The following is a 19324-nucleotide window of genomic DNA, read 5'->3' on the forward strand; positions in this document are numbered from 1 at the left end:
ATAGGAAGGTAAGTGAGCAGTATGTAGTGATAGGAAGGTAAGTGAGCAGTATGTAGTGATAGGAAGGTCAGTGAGCAGTATGTAGTGATAGGGCGGTCAGTGAGCAGTATGTAGTGATAGGAAGGTAAGTGAGCAGTATGTAGTGATAGGAAGGTAAGTGAGCAGTATGTAGTGATAGGAAGGTAAGTGAGCAGTATGTAGTGATAGGAAGGTAAGTGAGCAGTATGTAGTGATAGGAAGGTCAGTGAGCAGTATGTAGTGATAGGGCGGTCAGTGAGCAGTATGTAGTGATAGGAAGGTCAGTGAGCAGTATGTAGTGATAGGAAGGTCAGTGAGCAGTATGTAGTGATAGGGCGGTCAGTGAGCAGTATGTAGTGATAGGGCGGTCAGTGAGCAGTATGTAGTGATAGGAAGGTAAGTGAGCAGTATGTAGTTGCGGGACAGGAAGCAATTCTCCAGTCATTCATGTATAGTGTAGCAGATAGGATGGCAACCTAGAGCCGCTCAGATGGAGGAAATTCCCTTCTGCCACTTACCGCACGGTTGGAGTTGGAGGTGGAAGACCACCTCTGCTCCTCTACTGTCACATAAGCTGCTGGATCAGCTGGAGTGGCCACCTGTACATGGGGTTGGGGGAGAACTAACGTGGCCACTCCTCCTCCCTGCCCACCACCTTTACCTGGCCAGGGAGAAGCCGCTGTGCTCTCAGAGAGTTCTCGCCAGCTGCCAGTCTCAGGAGCGTTTGTGAGAGAAAGTTAGGAGGTATCTCGGATGAAGCCCAGGCTTGGTATGGGAGGACTGCCTGCACCCCCTCCTATCAGTGGTCCTGTTCCTGCACATGTGTGAAGGTGGCACCAGTATGGAAGTTCCAACATCCAGCATGTCTGTACATGCCTGAGAAGCCCCCCGCGCATGCAGGGCTGAGCAGCTTGACACACTCACCAGGCTAAGAAGAATGGTGGCACTGCAGGGGGCCAAAACTCAAGTTTGAATTAAAGGTGTTAGGTCCACTTTAAGGATGACAAGAAGCTAATATGAAGATGGATTCTGCTACTTATGCTAGCTGTATGCAAAAAAGCTTTACAGCTTTCAAGATACACAACTGCCATGAATTGACTTCAGATTTAACATCAGCCAAGTTTTAATTAGAATTTCAAATTTTGGACTTTTAAAAACAACGAAGTTGCAACCCCCCCCCCCCCCCCATCCCATTAAAGGAAGTGCTGAAAGCATTTTCGTAACAAATGGCAAGCGTGTTAAAATTAGTCGTAAATTAACACGCAGCCCTCTGGAGCGGAACACAGCTAATTAACAGTTAATTAGGGAAGCCTTCTTTACTTTGGCCTGTCAGCAGCTCGGTGAGCGGCGTTGAGCGCCCCTCGGTCACATCGCCATGGCGACCGCTCACTGTGTTTACGGAATCTTTCCTTGATAAACAGGCCGACATATTGTCCAACCCACTTGTTTCCAAATCCGGAGAATTATGTCAACATCGCTGACTTGGAAAACAGAGCGAGACACAATAATGAACCAATAAGTTTGAAAAATAAAAACAATAGATGAAAATAGAATGGGATCCGTGCAGACATTGGGCAAACAAGTGGCATGGCGGCGGTCTGCCGACGTCCCGGAGCCCAGGGCTTACTTTTCGGCTCTTCGTAGCTTTCTTGCTTTTTAAAGAAAAAAAAAAAACACAAAGAAACATTTTTTTTTTCATTTTAAATCTAAACAGATATCATTTTTTTTATTGAAGTAGAGTGTGTATGTATGTGTATATATATATATATATATATATATATATATAAAAATAAATAAATATATATAGAAATATATATATATATATATATATATATATATATATATATATATCTAATGTATATATATGTGTGTGTGTTTATATATATATATATATATATATATATATAAAATAATTATATTTATTATATAATAAATATATTATATATTATATTTATAATATAAAAATTATATTTATTATAATAATATAATAATAATAATAATATAATAATAATAATAATAATAATTTCATGATCAAAATATAATTTTTAAAAAACACTGATTATACTTATGGGTTTACATGTTCATGTAACATGCCCTGAAGGAAGACTTTTACAAAACCTGAAACGTGTTGGCATTCTAGACTTTTATACTTGAAATAGCACTTCTATCCTTTATTCTATATTCATGGTTTCATAGGGACGATCCACAGAAGTCGTAGGACAAATAGAGCTGCCAGTCGACTCCAGTATATAAATTCATAGTCTTTTAGATGCACACGGAGTGATCCAGTGCTCCTCACCACTTGAGGAATTATTGAGGATTTTGATTGTTGTTTTTATTTCTGATTTCTGAGTAGGTTCACCCTCTCTACTTCTCTAACCATTGTCACTTATACAGAAACTCAAATTTGAATTAAAATAAATAAAAAATTCAGCAGGGATGGTGGGGACCAATCATAATGGGCACAAAAGGTTTACAGACCCGGGAACTCAGCACAGGGATGGTGGGAACCCCTCATAATGGCCACTACAAGTGTACAGACCCAGGAACTCAGCACAGGGATGGTGGGAACCCCTCATAATGGGCACAACAAGTGTAGAGACCCGGGAACTCAGAACAGGGATGGTGGGAACCCCTCATAATGGGCACAGCAGGTTTACAGACCTGGGAACTCTGCACAGGGATGGTGGGAACCCCTCATAATGGGCACAGCAGGTGTACAGACCTGGGAACTCTGCACAGGAATGGTGGGAACCCCTCATAATGGGCACAACAAGTGTACAGACCTGGGAACTCAGAACAGGGATGGTGGGAACCCCTCATAATGGGCACAGCGGGTGTACAGACCTGGGAACCCTGCACAGGGATGGTGGGAACCCCTCATAATGGGCACAGCAGGTGTACAGACCTGGGAACTCAGCACAGGGATGGTGGGAACCCCTCATAATGGTGTAGAGACCTGGGAATTTAGTGAAGGGATGATGAGAAGCTCCCCAAATGAGCACAGCAGGTATGCAGACCTGGAAGTTCACTGAAGGGATGATGAGAACCCCTCATAATGGTCACAGCAGGTTTACATCCCTAGGAACTCATTACAGTGCTGGTGAGATCCCCTTATAATGGACAGAACATAAGGGCAGACCCAGGAAGGTGCAGAGATCTCAATAGATTCCCCAGGAATAGAAGAGACGGTGTGGGTTTTAACTCCCTAAAGCACTGAATTATCAGTTTTGGGTGGGAAGATCCCTTAAATATTTATTGAAAACCTTATCATGTGACCATAATAAGGTTTTTTAGTAAATTTTTAAGGGGCCTTCCCAGATGTCAATGGAAATAAATTTTCAGATATTTACACACTTCCTATACTTTTTATAATAAAGTTGATAAGAGTTGAAACTCTCTCTTCTCATTTCATTGGAGATTTAGCACAGTTTCCCGCGTTGAGGCAAAAATAGCTTGAAATAAACGTATTCTCTTAAAAAGACATTTATTATTCATTGTAACTTAAAAAAAAAAATGATAGATTGTGCAATGTAGCTCTTACGCCCGAAAAGGGTCACTGAGAAGGCACCCAGGTCTCCCACAATAGTATAAAGCAGTGATGGCGAACCTTGGCACCCCAGATGTTTTTGGAACTACATTTCCCATGATGCTCTGGAATTCTGCGGTGTAGTGGAGCATCATGGGAAATGTAGTTCCAAAACATCTGGGGTGCCAAGGTTCGCCATCACTGGTGTAGAGGCTACCAGTCACAAGAACAGTTCCATGTACACCAACAATTTTGTCTCAGTCTAGGCCAGTGATGGTGAACTTTGGTACCCCAGATGTTTTGGAACTACATTTCCCATGATGTTATGTACGCTGCAGTGTAGCTGAGCATCATGGGAAATATAGTTCCAAAACTTATGGGGTGCCAAGGTTCACCATCACTGGTCTAGGGGATGTCTTTTTAGTATTTATTGCTGAATAATTTTAACAGGAGAAGGGTTTACAGTGAGGGAGTTAAAGTGGTTGTAAACCCTTACAACCAACTTTGACCTACAGGTAAGCCTAGATTAAGGCTTATCTGTAGGTCCAAGAAATATCTCCTAAACCTACACGGTGTAGGAGATATATGCCGAAAGACAGCGGCGCGCAGGCCCACTGAGCGTGCCGCGGTCAACGGCGATATGCCGCGAGTGGCGGCTCCCGTGGACATGCGCAGGAGTGACGTCATCGCGGCTTCGCCGAATGACAGCGGCTGAGCAGTGAGACCCACTGAGAAGATGGATGCGCCGGACTACAGGGGACAGCGGTGACTTTGCTGGCTCCTGTGTCAGGTAAGTGACACATAATGGACTACTATGCGATGCACAGTAGTCCAATATGCTTTACCTTTGCAGGGAATGAAAGAGGAAGTATACCCATCAGGGTTTACTTCCTCTTTAAAAGAGCCTTCTCCAGACCAGGATTTACGGACAGTGCCATCCAGCAAAAAGTCTGTTAGCGATCTTCTCCAGGCCCTCAGTTCAGCTGAGGCCCAAGCTGCAATCCCTTGCCTTAGTAGGTCTTTCCTAGGGGAAGCAGCCCCAGGAGAGCTGGAACCCTCCCTGAGGAGGAAAGAACACTCTGCACAGGCCTTCCAAACATTTTTCACCAACTCAGCCACCTTCCGGCCACCTCATTCCAGGGATTGGATGCAGCATGATAAATATTCATGCTGGCTATTTGAATCTCCTTGCCCTATATTCTAGAAGCTTCTTCCAGAAGCAGGTGAAAGAAATCAAACACCCAGCTCAGGAAACTGAACAGACAAACACAATCAATTGCTGCTCCACTGGCTACAGGATTGTTTCTCAACCTTTTTTCGGTCAAGGCACCCTTTTAAAATTCTGCGCATCTCGAGGTGCCCCATTCTAAAATGTAAAAAAACAAACTAATAGTTTTACATAACGCAGCAACATCCACACATGTAGAACACCCAACCTTAGGGCTGATGTATTCTTACGAAGCAAATATACCTTTGCACACTGGTACTGACTAGTATTCCAATGTTTCTCTTCTCCCCCTGTTGCTCTCCTCTCTCACTCAGTTAATGTGACCACAGTGCTGGCGGAAAGTGCAGGGGAGGGACAAATAAGGATGCTGTGCAGGCACCCAACAATCCCCCTATCATTCAATGACATCATTGGTTGTTAGAATGTCAGCAGTTAGAAGGTTGTACTGATGCACCATGAATATCTGTGGCTTTGTGTATCTAAATGCAGGTCTTAATCCACCCACTGGCTTGTATATGGTTTTTGGGCAATTTTGGAAGCATTTTGCCAAGGCATCCCTGAAGAAACTTGAAGGCACCCCAGGGTGCCTGGGCACACTGGTTGATAAAGGCTGGACTACAGTGAAGCCAATTACTTAAATTGACCTAGCAGCCTAACTAGAAGAGGGTGCTACAACAACATTAACCTGGATGAAAAATCGTTATAGTCACAGGCAGGGACGGACTGACCATTCGGGCAGTCGGGCACTGCCCGAGGGCCCCTTGCTACTAAGGGGCCCCATCAGGGTTGCCAGCCTCAATAAAACCAGGGACAGTATGTAAAAATCTGTGTTTTTTTAAAAAAATCCCAAGATTATAGCTGCCCCGCCTCTCCAGTACTTTTTCAGTGTGTGTATGTGTATTCTGTGTGTGTATACTGTATGTGTGTGTTTATACTGTATGTGTGTGTATACTGTGTGGTCCCATAATCTATTGCCTGGGGGCCCCATAATTTCCTATTACCCGTGGGTCCCATAATCTCCTATTGCCCGGGGGCCCCATAATCTCCTATTGCCCGTGGACCCCATAGTCTTCTATTGCCCGGGGGCCCCATGAGTTGTCAGTCCACCCTTGGTCACAGGACAAAGACAGACAGACAGACAATCACACATACATGCCTTCATACAATCCCACCTCCTCATTCCATTCTTGCTTGAAACAACATGACGGCACAATTGGAGACATCACCATCAGATATCACAGTCAGGCAAGATGATTACAGAAATAGCAGATAGTTGCTGCAACCATGGAACCAAAATTTTGTCAAATTTTTGAACACAGACAAGACCGAATATACCAGTCTATACTGTACCTAGGCAGGCCCACACTGACACTGATGCTGCATACACACGATCAAATTGTCCGGCGGAATTGGTCTGGCAAACAATCCACCGGACTTTATAACGAACGGACTTGGCCACACACGGATGCTCTAAAAGTCCAGTGATTTCTAACATGATGACGTACAGCACGTACGACGGGACTAGAAAAAGGAAGTTCAATAACCAGTAGCCAATAGCCTCCATCTCGTACTTGCTTCAGAGCATGCGTCATTCTTAGTCCGCAGGACTAGCATACTCACGAACGGATTGTCCGCTGAAAGCCAAATTTTGAGTCAAAACTACTTTCTACGATGAAAAAGTCCGCTGGAGCCCACACACGATTGAATTGTCCGGCGTACTGTGGTGCGGCGGACTGAGTCCGCCGGACAATTCGATCATGTGTACGCGGCATTAGACTTATCTCATTTTTTTCATTCAAAAAGGATCTATTTCCTTGCATAATAGAGTAGTTGACACTTGCTCTTAGCCCTTGTACACACGGTCGGAGATTCCGACGGAATGTTTCCTATCGGACCGTTTTGTCAGATATTCCGACTGTGTGTGGTCTCCATCGGACTGTTTCCGTTGGAATATCCGACGGACCAACTTTTCCAACTTGCCGGTAAAATTTTCCAACAAAATGCTCCGATCGGACATACTCGGATCATGTGTAGCCTACTCCGACGGACAAAGTGCCACGCATGCTCAGATCAAATTCCCAGACCAAAGCTATTGGCTACTAGCCTGAACGTAGTCCCGTCGTAACGAAATAACGTCAACACGTTATGTACAATCGGATTTTCCGACAACTTTGTCCGACCATGTGTATGCAACAGTTTCGGACAAAATCCGTCGGACAAAATCCGTCGGACAAAATCCGACAGACTTGGTTGTCAGAATGTCCGACCGTGTGTACAAGGGCTCAGAGTTGGTTCATAACGTCCTCAACAACAGAGAGGAGAGACCTGCAGGGGTAAGGGGGACCATGAAGCCCAGTTTGTCAGCGAGGTAGACATGTCATTGGTACCATAAGGAGGAGACCAAAAAAACGTGAAAAAAGTTGGTTTGAATTAAACCTTGGAAATGAGAACACATTTGCTTGTAGAAATAAAATGTATTAGATGCTTTCTTTTAATTCACAATTTAAATAAATTGGACAGGAACTTATGATCATGTGGGTTAAAAAAAAACATAGATCGCTCCATTAAACCACTATAAAGCACAGCAGTCTTTTTTTAAAACAGAAGGTCTTGTTTCCATCATAAATACCAAAAAACAATTAGGTTATTCCTCATTTTATTGATTTACAGTATAAAGGGACAGATTTATATGGATCAGTGCTGGCATGTAGAAAAAGCCTCCAGCAATCAAGCAATACTGCCTGGTCTTATGTCAGTTATTGAGGATACAGGTGACAAAGTAGTTAGCACACTTCTGGGGATCCTCTTCCAGATTTGATTCTTACTAAAATTACCGTATTTATCGGCGTATAACACGCACCCCAAGTTTAGGAGGGAAGTTTAAGGAAAAAAACTTTTAGATGGCAAGTTTAAGGAAAAAACCTTACATTTTAAATGCCCATCAATGTAGCCTTCCACTGTCCCCCTGCAGCCCTACACTGTCCCCCTGCAGCCCTACACTGTCCCCCTGCAGCCCTACACTGTCCCCCTGCAGCCTTCCACTGTCCCCCTGCAACCTTTCCCAAAATTGTAGTATGGTTAGTTTTAAATTTGCCGCCGCCGAGATCTTCGGCTCCTCCCACCGCTGAGATCTTCGGCTCCTCCCGCCGCCGACATAGACCGAGCCGAGCCGAGGGTACTCGGCTACTCGGCTCTGCTCGCAGTAACGCCCCCGTCCCGCCCCTTGTCCTGGCTCCTGTGATGGACACAACACTGGGCCAAATGGCGGGATGTAAAGGCTAGGAGGCGGGACTGGGCGTGACTGAGAGTGGAGCCGAGTACACAGTACACTCGGCTCAGCTCGGTAAATGTCGGCGGCGCTCCACAGACAGCGCAGATCGGCAGATTGGCGGGGGGATCGCCGTATAACACGCACCCATGATTTTCCCCTGATTTTAAGGGGAAAAAGTGCGTGTTATATGCCGATAAATACGGTACTCTCGGCCTGGAAAATCCAATATTCTTCTTGCGTGTACATGAGATTTTCTTAGTGGCTGATTTAAACTGAAAGTTTAGCTTTACTTTAGCTAGAGAAGCTGGCTTGACAACCCTATCTGCCAACGATGGTGAAGGCTTATGCCGCGTACACACCAACGGATTTTCTGACAACAAATTTTGGATGTGAGCTTGATGCTCCATAGTACATTTGTTGTCGGAATTTCCACCAACAAATGTTTGAGAGCAGGTTCTCAAATTTTCTCACAGCAAAACTTGTTGTCGGAAATTCCTGAACGCGTGTACACAATTCCGACTTACAAAAATCCACGCATGCTCGGAATCAAGCAGAGGCGCCGCACTGGCTATAACTTCATTTTTCTCGGCTTGTTGTACGTGTTGTATGTCACCGCGTTCTTGACGTTCAGAATTTCTGACAACATTTGTGTGTGACCGTTTGTATGCAAGACAAATTTGAGCCAACATTCTTCCCATGGTTTTGTTGTCGGAAAATCCTATCGTGTGCACAGGGCATTCAGGTTCCGGTGCTTATCCTGAGGTCAATAACCAGACATCTCCATACCTGTGTTCTCAGTTATGGATATATCAACCAAAGCATGTAGGATTGAGCTCTGTCCCGCTTTATCCTGCTTTCGGATGCTAAGTGTAACTGGCAAAATCAATCACTGGCCAACAGAAAGTTGGGATAGGACAGGCGCCAGGTTGACTTTAAAGGATCCGATTGATACATACTTGAAAAATGCTCTAGGTTTTGGATTTGGTTTGAATTGGCATTCATAAATGGAAGCAACCAGGATTGTGGATACGGCGGTACCACCAGTCCTACTGTATGGGGCCCAGGTCAGCAGGGGGGCCCAGGTAACTGGATTAATTGGATGTGGGCAGGGAGGGTGATTGGCATGGTGAGGGGGCATTACTGGAACTGATCCCTTGTATGGTCCCCTCTGCTGCAGCTGAAAGCTGGCTTCTTCTCCTCTCCCTCCTGTCATCTTTCAGCTGCTGCAGAGAAAGTCATACAGGGGATCGGTTCTAGTAATTGTGCCCCCAACACGTTGATCACCCTCTCTGTGCACCATACATTTCCATATATTGCTCAAGCCCCCTTATGTGCCCCCCTTCCCCACCCTTGCAGTGCTGGAGGAGAGTGGGGTAAGGGTCCAGTAAATATGTCACATTTACCAGCCCCTTTCATCCCCAAATGAATACAATGTGTGATCAGTACCAATCCCTCACTGTGTTCGTTCATTACTGAAGCATAGTAAACTGTGCTTATTTGGAGTTTTGGGAAAATTGATTTAGCTGCATTATCAATTTTTCTGTTGGTAAAATTTTGCTTAAGTGGTAACTCTTGGTTTCTCGATTGCTTTTGAGAATGAGCTCTGTCTCAACTTATCTTGCTTTTGGGTGCTAAGTGTAATGAGCCAATAGAAAGGTGGGATAGGGCAAGCCACAGATTGACCTTGAAAGATCTAATTGAAACTTGCTTAATAGTGTGCCCCAAGCTTTGGGTTGGGTTTGGGTTCACATTCATGAATGGATATCACACTGTAATCATCTTTAGAGATGAACAGAGTCATTTTGGCAAAATTCATTTTGCCACCAAATTACCGTATTTGCCACTGGCAACCTTTTGCAAAAATGGTAACTCTTGCTTTTTAAATTGTTTGATAGAGCTTCTGCCCCTCATTATCTTGCTTTTTGGATGCTAAGTGTAATGGGTAACTCGGTGTCCAATAGAAAGGTGGGATGGTACAGACTAGAGACTGACCTTATAAGGTCTGCTTGATGCTTGCTTGATAGTGTGCCCCAAGTTTTGGGCTTGGTTTGGGTTTGTATTTATGAATGGATGGAACAATTTTCTCATCTTTAACGATGAATGGAGTGATTTTGGAAAAAGTAGTTTTGACTGCTGGCAGAATTTTGCAGACCCAGTAAGTTTTTATATGCAGGTGTGTTTTTATTTCCCAAATGTATTTAAACTAGTTTAGTTTATTTAATTTTGTGCTCCCTCCAAGCTCGTCTCTTATGCCGCGTACACACGTAGCGGACTATCCGGCGGACTTAGTCTGGCGGACTTCCCACCGGACTGTCCGCCGGACTTTCCGAACGAGCTACTTGCCCACACAAACGGCACTTTTTCAGCGGACTAATACGGCGTACTAAGTCCGCCGGACTATCCGGCGTACTTTTGAAATGAACAGACTCGCCCACACACGCGGAGAAAAGTCCGCTCATTTTGAGCGCGTTTCCAGGTAGCCTCCTTCGCTGGCCCCGTCACCTGGTATGGACTTAAAGGGGAACCCCTACGCCGAAAAAAATTGGCGTGGGGGTCCCCCCAGGTCCACATCAGACCCTTATCCGAGCACGCTACCCGGCTGGCCAGGAAAGGGGGGGACGAGCAAGCGCCCCCCCCCTCCTGAGCCGTACCAGGCCGCGTACCCTCAACATGGGGGGGTGCCTTGAGGAAGGGGGGGCGCGCGGCCCCCCCACCCCAAAGCACCTTGTCCCCAAATTGATGAGGACAAGGGCCTCTTCCCGACAACCCTGGTCGTTGGTTGTCGGGGTCTGTGGGCGGGGGGCTTATCGGAATCCGGGAGCCCCCTTTAATAAGGGGGCCCCCGGATACCGGCCCCCCACCCTATGTGAATGAGTATGGGGTACAATGTACCCCTACCCATTCACCTGTAAAAAAAAAGTAAAAAAAAACACAACACACAGGGGTTAAAATTGTTTATTGGACAGCTCCCGGGGTCTTCTGTCCGTCTTTGCGGGTCTTCTCGCTGGACTTCTCCGCTATCTTCTGCTAGCTCTTTTGCTAGCGGAGGAGCTCGGCTTTCTTCTTCGCCGCCGCCACCCTCTTCTTCCGACTTCGGGGGTCTTGTCCCCCTCTTCGGCTCTTCTTGCCGGGCCACCGTGCCTTCTTCTAGCTCTTTTACAGGCGGTGGCCCGGTCTTCTGTCGCAGCTGTCGCCGTCTTCTGTTCTTCTCTTCTTCTCTTCAGATGTTGCCTCGTCGCTCTCTCTGCTCACAATGACGGGCACGCGGCCCGCGGCGACTTATATAGGGACATCACTGATGATGTCCCCGCCCAGTATGATGTCACAGTCCCAGCATCCTCTTTCCAAAAATGACTCCCATGCAGTTTGCCAAAATGGAGAAGAAATGAGAGCTCTCAGTTTTGCTTATCTCTGCTTACCTCAAGGTTTCTTTTGTAGAAGGCTGGTGACTTCTACAGAATCTAGGGGTGCTGTGGGGGTGCTAGGGCAATCCTTGCAGAAACGCAAGGACAAGAAAGCCCCAGTGTTGCATGGGGGCTTTTTTTTTAACTCATTAGTAGAGGGGGGAGAGAATGTGAATGGCTTTATGTGCTCTGCATAACATGTTAGCATTATGTTAAGTTAAAAGAGGTCTAAATTGATGGTCTGAGTAGCAGAGGCGTCATTTGTCTACGGATTGGTCAAAGTCGTCTGGTTTTAACAACCATCAAATTGTTTTATTTCACTCTTATTGTATTTATTTTTTGTGAAATAAACCAATTTAATGGTCTGTAAACCAGATGACTCTGACCCATTCTTAAACACATGACAACGGGCACCTCTTCTAACTCACCTAATTTAGCACCCAACTGAGAACCCCCGCAGAGGATCGAGAATTGGGACCCTTGTGGAATTGTGAGCGACTTTTCGATCCTGTTGGTTGTGGGGAGGTGCACACCGCACCTCCCCACAACCAACAGGATTGAAAAGTCGCTCACAATTCCACAAGGGTCCCAATTCTGGATCCTCTGCGGGGGTTCTCAGTTGGGTGCTAAATTAGGTGTAGAGAACAGAACTTGTATCAATGTCAAAGTTCAGCAATTCACAACAAGCCTAGCGGAAAGACGCCCGGCCAGGAACACACATAGAATGTAACAGTGATGTGCCGTAGAGAAGGTCTCGGATGTGCCAGCAGCATCTGCCTTGAGGGGCGGAATGCCGCCTGGCTGATCCGTGCCCAAATAAGGAGGTCTCCAGGAGGTATGATGTGTCCCTATCCTTTCCCTACTTGTTGGGAACCTCTCCTTGCTGCTAATCACTGACCCTGTTAGACGGGTGACCCAACACTTACCCACACATGAAAGGTGCGCCAAGTCTGGGAGCCAGGCCCTTAAATAAGCTCTGCCTGACCCAGGATGGCTGCCAGAGTCACACAAGGGTCAGCATCCAGTCAGTGACCCAAGAAACCATAGAGGAACCATGTTCCTTTTGACTTCCCCTCCAACTGCAATGCTGCTGGGGTTGGGCTACAGTGGAGATAATAGACTGCACCTGCCTACATGGTGACAAGGTATTCTCCACCTGCTCCTACAGAAGGTTACGCGTTTCTACCCTACAGGGTTACCGCAACTCCAGCAGATGTAAGTCATTTTCTTTTTTTTTCTCTTATTGATAAACTTTTTTTGAAGTAATCATTATAATTGAGTTGCTTACTACACTATAAGGACTCTCCTGCTTCTCTTTCTTTTTTTTTTCCAATGGACATCCCAAGTTGCCCCATGGGTCAATAATCAATTTTTTGTGGCTGAACTTCTCAGACCTGCATGTGTGTTTTTTTTATGTACAGAGGCTAATGTCCTGTACACACGATAGGATTTTCCGACAACAAAACCGTGGATTTTTTTCTGAAGGAAGTTGGCTCAAACTTGTCTTGCATACACATGGTCACACAAATATTGTCGTAAATTCCGACCGTCAAGAACGTGGTGACAACACGTACGATGAACCGAGAAAAATGAAGTTCAATAGCCAGTGCGACTCTTCTGCTTGATTCCGAGCATGCATGGACTTTTGTGCGTCGGAATTGAGTACACGCGCTCGGAATTTCCGACAACAAGTTTTGTTTTTCGGAAAATTTGAGAACCTGCTCTCAAACATTTGTTGGCCGAAATCCCACCAACAAATGTTCTATGGAGCATAAACACGGTTGGACTTTCCGACCACAAGCTCACATCCAAAATTTGTTGTCGGAAAATCCTATTGTGTGTACAGGACATCAGGTTACAGGTTATTGATGTCTGCTCTGATACTTGGGGAGGATCTGTGGCCTTCAGGTCTTTTTCTTCTTCCCAACCGGGGGGGGTCTCACTTCAGGAAAGCCCCCATCAAGTAGTTTAAGGACCGGCTGAAGCAGGTCCCTAATGAACGATGGTCCTTCTGACCTCAGCCTAGGTAGACCATAGAGCAGGGTTTTTCAACCTTGTCATCAAAGAGGAACCCTTGAACTAACTTTTTGGTTTCAGGGAACCCCTGCTAAAAACAACTATATCTATAAATCATGATACCTTAGTGTGATGATCAGTGGGGAGAATACTCCTTATACTTGTAGGTCATTGGAAAGAATGTGGGCCTTAGAGATAGCTAAAAAGATCAATGGTGTCAGTGGGAACTGAGAGGCAGAAATTGGTCATTGCTCAAGGAATCCCTAGTAACCTTTGGAGGAACCATAGGGTTCTATAGAACCTTGTTTGAGACCCTGCATTAGTGTGATGGTCAGTGGAAAGAATGGTTCTTACACTTGTGGTCATTGGGAAGAATTACCGTATTTATCGGCGTATAACACGCACCCCAAGTTTAGGAGGCAAGTTTAAGGAAAAAAACTTAAATTTTAAATGCCCATCAATGTAGCCTTCCACTGTCCCCCTGCAGCCTTGCACTGTCCCCCTGCAGCCTTCCACTGTCCCCCTGCAGCCTTGCACTGTCCCCCTGCAGCCTTCCACTGTCCCCCAGCAGCCTTGCACTGTCCCCCTGCAGCCTTTCCCAAAATTGCAGCATGGTTAGCTTTAAATTTACCGCCGCTGCCGAGATCTTCGGCTCCTCCCGCCGCCGCCGAGATCTTCGGCTCCTCCCACCGCTGAGATCTTCGGCTCCTCCCGCCACCGCCGCCGAGATCTTCAGCTCCTCCCGCCGCCGACATAGACTGAGCAGAGCCGAGGGTACTCGGCTACTCGGCTCTGCTCGCAGTAACGCCCCCGTCCCGCCCCTTGTCCTGGCTCCTGTGATGGACACAACACCGGGCCAATGGCGGGACGTAAAGGCTAGGAGGCGGGACTGGGCGTGACTGAGAGCGGAGCCGAGTACACAGTACACTCGGCTCAGCTCGGTAAATGTCGGCGGCGCTCCACAGACAGCGCAGATCGGCAGATCGGCGGGGGGATCGGCGTATAACACGCACCCATGATTTCCCCCCGATTTTAAGGGGAAAAAAGTGCGTGTTATACGCCGATAAATACGGTACCTACTTACAGATAGCTAAAAAGATCAATGGTGTCAGTGGGAACTTATCTGAAGCCCAGAGATTGTTCATTGCTCAAGGAACCCCTAGCAACCTCTGGAGGAACCCAAGGATTCCATGGAACCCTGGTTGAGAAACCCTGCCATAGAGTGCCTTGCCCCTGTCAAGAGTCTTGTGCCCCAGGGGGGTCCAGAGTTTTAGTCCCTTCCGCTTTGGAGGATGGACCATTACTGCACCCTCATGCACTTTTTGTGTGCTTTAATTTCACAGTTCACTTTTTTTGTTCACATGATTTCAACAATCACCGCACTACAAAGCTCCATAAAATAACAACAATAACTATGGGAAATAATAAGTACACACCATTATTTCTCAATGCATCACATGTTTTGAAAGACGTGTCATATCAATTTTGTGTTAATGAATGACAATCAAAGCCCAGATTTTGCATTTTTACTATGCCACAATAACATGTTGCGTGTTATTTTTTTTATTTTTTTTTTGAGAGAGAGAGTACGTGTTGACATAGTGTATCCATCCAGTATGTTAGTAGTGCCAGGCTATGGTCCCAGCTCTCATCTCCATCCTAGAGAGGATGATGTCGCTGGATGCCAGGATGGGCACAGATTGTACACCCACCTCCACACCTACACAGAGGCAGTCAGAGAGGCAGTACGCTGAGTAACATGCTACGTGCCATCTTCATGCAGCTGGTTCCTCACCAGCTCGAGGCAGGGAGCTCAGCACAGTGCACTCACTCAGGAATTTCTGTGTGGGTTCGACTCTTCATGAAAATGTAAAAAAAAAAAAAAAAAAAGTGCATTTTAAAAACTCCTACTGCTAAACTGAACCTGGTATTGCTTTTCATCCGGAGACTGGCGGAGAAGTCGTTCTTGCAGGGGGCACCAAGTTATGGACCTTTGGATTTAAAAAGTAAAATTTTTAAGGTAATTGTATTGAGTTCATGCAATTTTATTTTTGATTTTGAGTTTGATTTTTTTTTTGTAATTTTGTTTTTGCTGTTTTTTTTATTTTTTTGCACTATAATGTCACTATTATTTGAAAAAAAATGTTTTTATCTATTTTTACCGATCCTTATATACAACAGCTGTTTCAGAGGAAAAATTGGCACAATATAAAATAATTGCAGAACTTGAGTTGCTTTTCGGTTGTTTTATAGGTTATATTTATATGCTACTTGGTTATTTTTTTTTTTATACTTTTTTTTTATATACAATCTTATTGCAATTTACTGATAAATTTGAGCATTTATTTTCTTTTTAAAGGGTCGGTTTAACAGTTTATAGTTTCTCAGTAGATGATGGTTTCTTATATCCCTCAAAAGTCAAATAACACTATGGGGTCTATTTAGCAGTGAATGTGAATTTCATTAAACATTCTTCAGTGGAAAAATCAATCGCTGTCATTTAATACACATGCACCTGGAGTATTCTCCTTTGGAGAATGTTTGATAAAAGTCACATTTGCTGCTTTATAAATATCTGTAATTGGTTTTTCTGGGACAGCTTACCTGCAGTCCCAGTCAATAAAATGGGGAGGGGGGGTTCCAACTAACCCCTGTTAGTTACTTTTTTTTTTTTTTTTTTGAGGGCTGCATAAACTGTTAGCACTATAAAACATATAATCAAATTAATAATAATGATAAAAGAATGTATATAAAATAATATATAATACCAATAATAAAAAATAATAATTTAAAATAATAATAAAAAATAATAATAATAAAAATAATAATAATATAATATAATTAATAATAATATAATCGAATTAATAATAATTATAAAAGAATGTATATAAAATAATATATAATACCAATAATAAAAAATAATAATTTAAAATAATAATAAAAAATAATAATAATAAAAATAATAAAAATAATAATAATATAATATAATTAATAATAATATAATCGAATTAATAATAATTATAAAAGAATGTATATAAAATAATATATAATACCAATAATAAAAAATAATAATTTAAAATAATAATAAAAAATAATAATAATAAAAATAATAAAAATAATAATAATATAATATAATTAATAATAATTATAAAAGAATGTATATAAAATAATATATAATACCAATAATAAAAAATAATAATTTAAAATAATAATAAAAATAATAACAACAATAATAATAATAATAATAATGCTATGGTGAACGTTGCCTGTGAAGAAAACTCAGCCATGAATGTGAATACCCGCAATGCCAAAGTGGGCAAGAACTGAAGCAGAAACCACAGCAGATATATCTCATTGCTGGAACCCTCAACAGATATAAGAAGCCAGGGATTGACTTCTGGATGCCACCCATAACCGAAATGTAATTTTTAGATGGACTGGCTTCTAATATATAGAATAAATAATACAATAAACAAATGCACAAAAAAGTGCAGAATTATATTTTTATTTGAGATCGGCAAGGAAAAGCCAACACGTTTCGGAGGATGCAAAAGTCTCTCTTCTTCAAGGCTTTGAACCTATAAAACCAGACTGGCAGCTTGTTTTTTGTCCTAGGACTTTTGTGGATGGTCCTTAGGAAGACATAACTATAGAATAAAGTATGAAAGAACCATTCCACTTATAAAAGTCTAGAATCATAGTTTTAATTGAGATCACCCAGGGAATTCCAACACATTTTGGGGGGTTGCAAAGGTCCCCTTCCTTATTAGTAAAACAATATAAAGCCATAAGAATAAGCAATATTTTTTCCTGGTAGTAATTATACTCATGAGAAGTCATTATGCTATATACTTTTATACTTGAAGGAGGGGACTTTTGCAACCCCCCAAATGTTCTGAATTAAAACTATGGTTCTAGACTTTTATAAATGGAATGGTGCTTCTATACGTTATTGTTTAGTTATGTCTTCCTAAGGACCATCTACAGGAGTCCTAGAACAAATAGAGCTGCTGGTCTGCGTTGGCCAGAAACGTGTTGGCTTTTCCTGGCTGAGCTCAATTAAAACTATAATTCTGGACTTTTATATTTATGTCTTCTTAAGGACCATTTACAGAGCTGCCAGTCAACTCTAATATAAAAAAATCGTATTCTTTTAAATACTCATTGAGCGCTCCAGTGTTCCTCATCACTATGAGAATTTTTGTGGCTACATAGAGCAAAAGACAGCGAGTCCCAATTCAATTCACTAGTCATGGCAATGAAAACAGGGGGGGGGGGGGGGGTGTGCCATTGGTTGGGTGCTGTGGTGATGACAGTGGATCAGAATGACAGCCAGGTATCTAGCATTTTCAAAAGGAGTGGTCAGTCATGGCCAACATTTATCATCACAAGTGTGCTTTAGATACAACTCTTTGCAATCAGTATTACACTTTCTAGGAAAACACTTTAAAGATTAAGCTCCACCCACTGTCAAAAGCCAGAGCCTTGGTTGGCATAGGAAGTTCCAGCATTTTACAGGGGGTGGGGCTTATTTTTGACATGGAGAGAAGTCAATGCTCTGTGTACAGCCTGGGCCTAGAGTCCATTGGACTACAGCAGGGGCACAGAAATTGATTTGAAGACCAAAGCTGGCCATCAACAGGTAGAATTTTGTTTGAACGCTTGTATGGAAATTAAAAAAAAATAATAATTCGCCAGAGCTCTCGATCTCACCATCATGGACTCAACTGATTTTCATCAAAAGTCCTTCAAATTTTGTCCAGGCCTTCTACTTGAATGGAATCCTAGGCGTATTAAACAGGTTTATTTTTTTGCCTATAACATGGGCGTTACAATATGAACAGGTTTTCCTGAATGGAAACCATATTCGCAGTTAGAATTTTGTTTCCATCCCGCTCCTTCAAACTTTCACCGCTGTGGTTAAAAATTTGACTCCGCTAACCATTAGGAAATTGAACAAATATTCAGAAAAATTACATTTCTGAACAAATTGTTTCTGCTTTATGACCAGCTCAACTCAGGAACACGTTGAAACCATAAAGTGCCTACACATTAGCAGGCCTGTTGTTACCTTAGACCAGGAGGCTCCAAACTATGGACCATGGGCTAAATACGGCCCACTGCAAGATTTGCTTTGGCCCTCTGATGTAACAGGGGATTCTGATGGGGGTTCTGATTTAAGGGGGGGCTCTAATGGGGATCCTGATGTAAGAGGGGACCCTGATGTAAGGGGGGGGGCTCTACTAGGGGCTCTGATGTGGAACCTGATGTTAGGAGGTGAACAAGATTATTTGAAATTTAGTTATTTATTTTTTTCTCTGATGCTTTAACTCATTTAATGCTGATTACAAAAAAAAAACAAAAAAAAACCCTTCAAGTAAAACTTATTAATTCATTTACAGTAAATTTGATGTGTTAATTAAAAAAAAAAAACATTTTTATTTGGCGCAAAAAAATCTGTAAAAGATACAATCTGGCCCTTTCACTGGAATGTTCTGAGATCCAGGCCTTAGCCCTTGTACACACGGTAGGAAATTCCGACGGAGAATGTCCAATCGGACCGTGTTGTCGGATAATCCGACCGTGTGTGGGCTCCATCAGACTTTTTCCGTTGGAATGTCCGACCAACAAAGTTTGAGAGCTGGATGTAAAATTTTTCCGACAACATGGTCCGATCGGACTTTGTCCGATCGTTTGTAGAGAATTCCGATTGGACAAAGTGCCACACATGCTCAGATCAAATTACGAGACCAAAGCTATTGGCTATTAGCCGCAACGTAGTCCCGTCGCAAAGAAAACAAACGTCATCACGTTCTGAACGATCGTATTTTCCGACAACTTTTTTCGACCGTGTGTAG

The 19324-nt window shown here is 43.5% G+C and overlaps 1 protein-coding gene across 6 annotated transcripts in view; it reads left to right on the top strand.

Moving 5' to 3' along the window:
• The window catches only part of MAG (myelin associated glycoprotein), a 143522-nt gene that overhangs the window by 48273 nt on the left and 75925 nt on the right, over positions 1-19324 (top strand). For 2 of the 6 annotated variants that reach the window (XM_077456504.1, XM_077456505.1), the window contains exon 1: positions 15287-15486. The exons of 2 other annotated variants lie outside the window; for them this stretch is intronic. The gene's annotated coding sequence lies outside the window, so the exon portion shown is untranslated. Of the gene's footprint in view, positions 1-15285; positions 15487-19324 lie in introns of those variants that run through there. 2 more of the 6 variants (XM_077456498.1, XM_077456500.1) reach the window with 2 other exon arrangements.

The sequence above is a fragment of the Lithobates pipiens genome, unplaced genomic scaffold (genome assembly GCF_037356315.1).
Source record: "Lithobates pipiens isolate NorthernLeopardFrog02 unplaced genomic scaffold, aLitPip1_a1.2 Scaffold_27, whole genome shotgun sequence".
Lineage (NCBI taxonomy): Eukaryota > Metazoa > Chordata > Amphibia > Anura > Ranidae > Lithobates > Lithobates pipiens.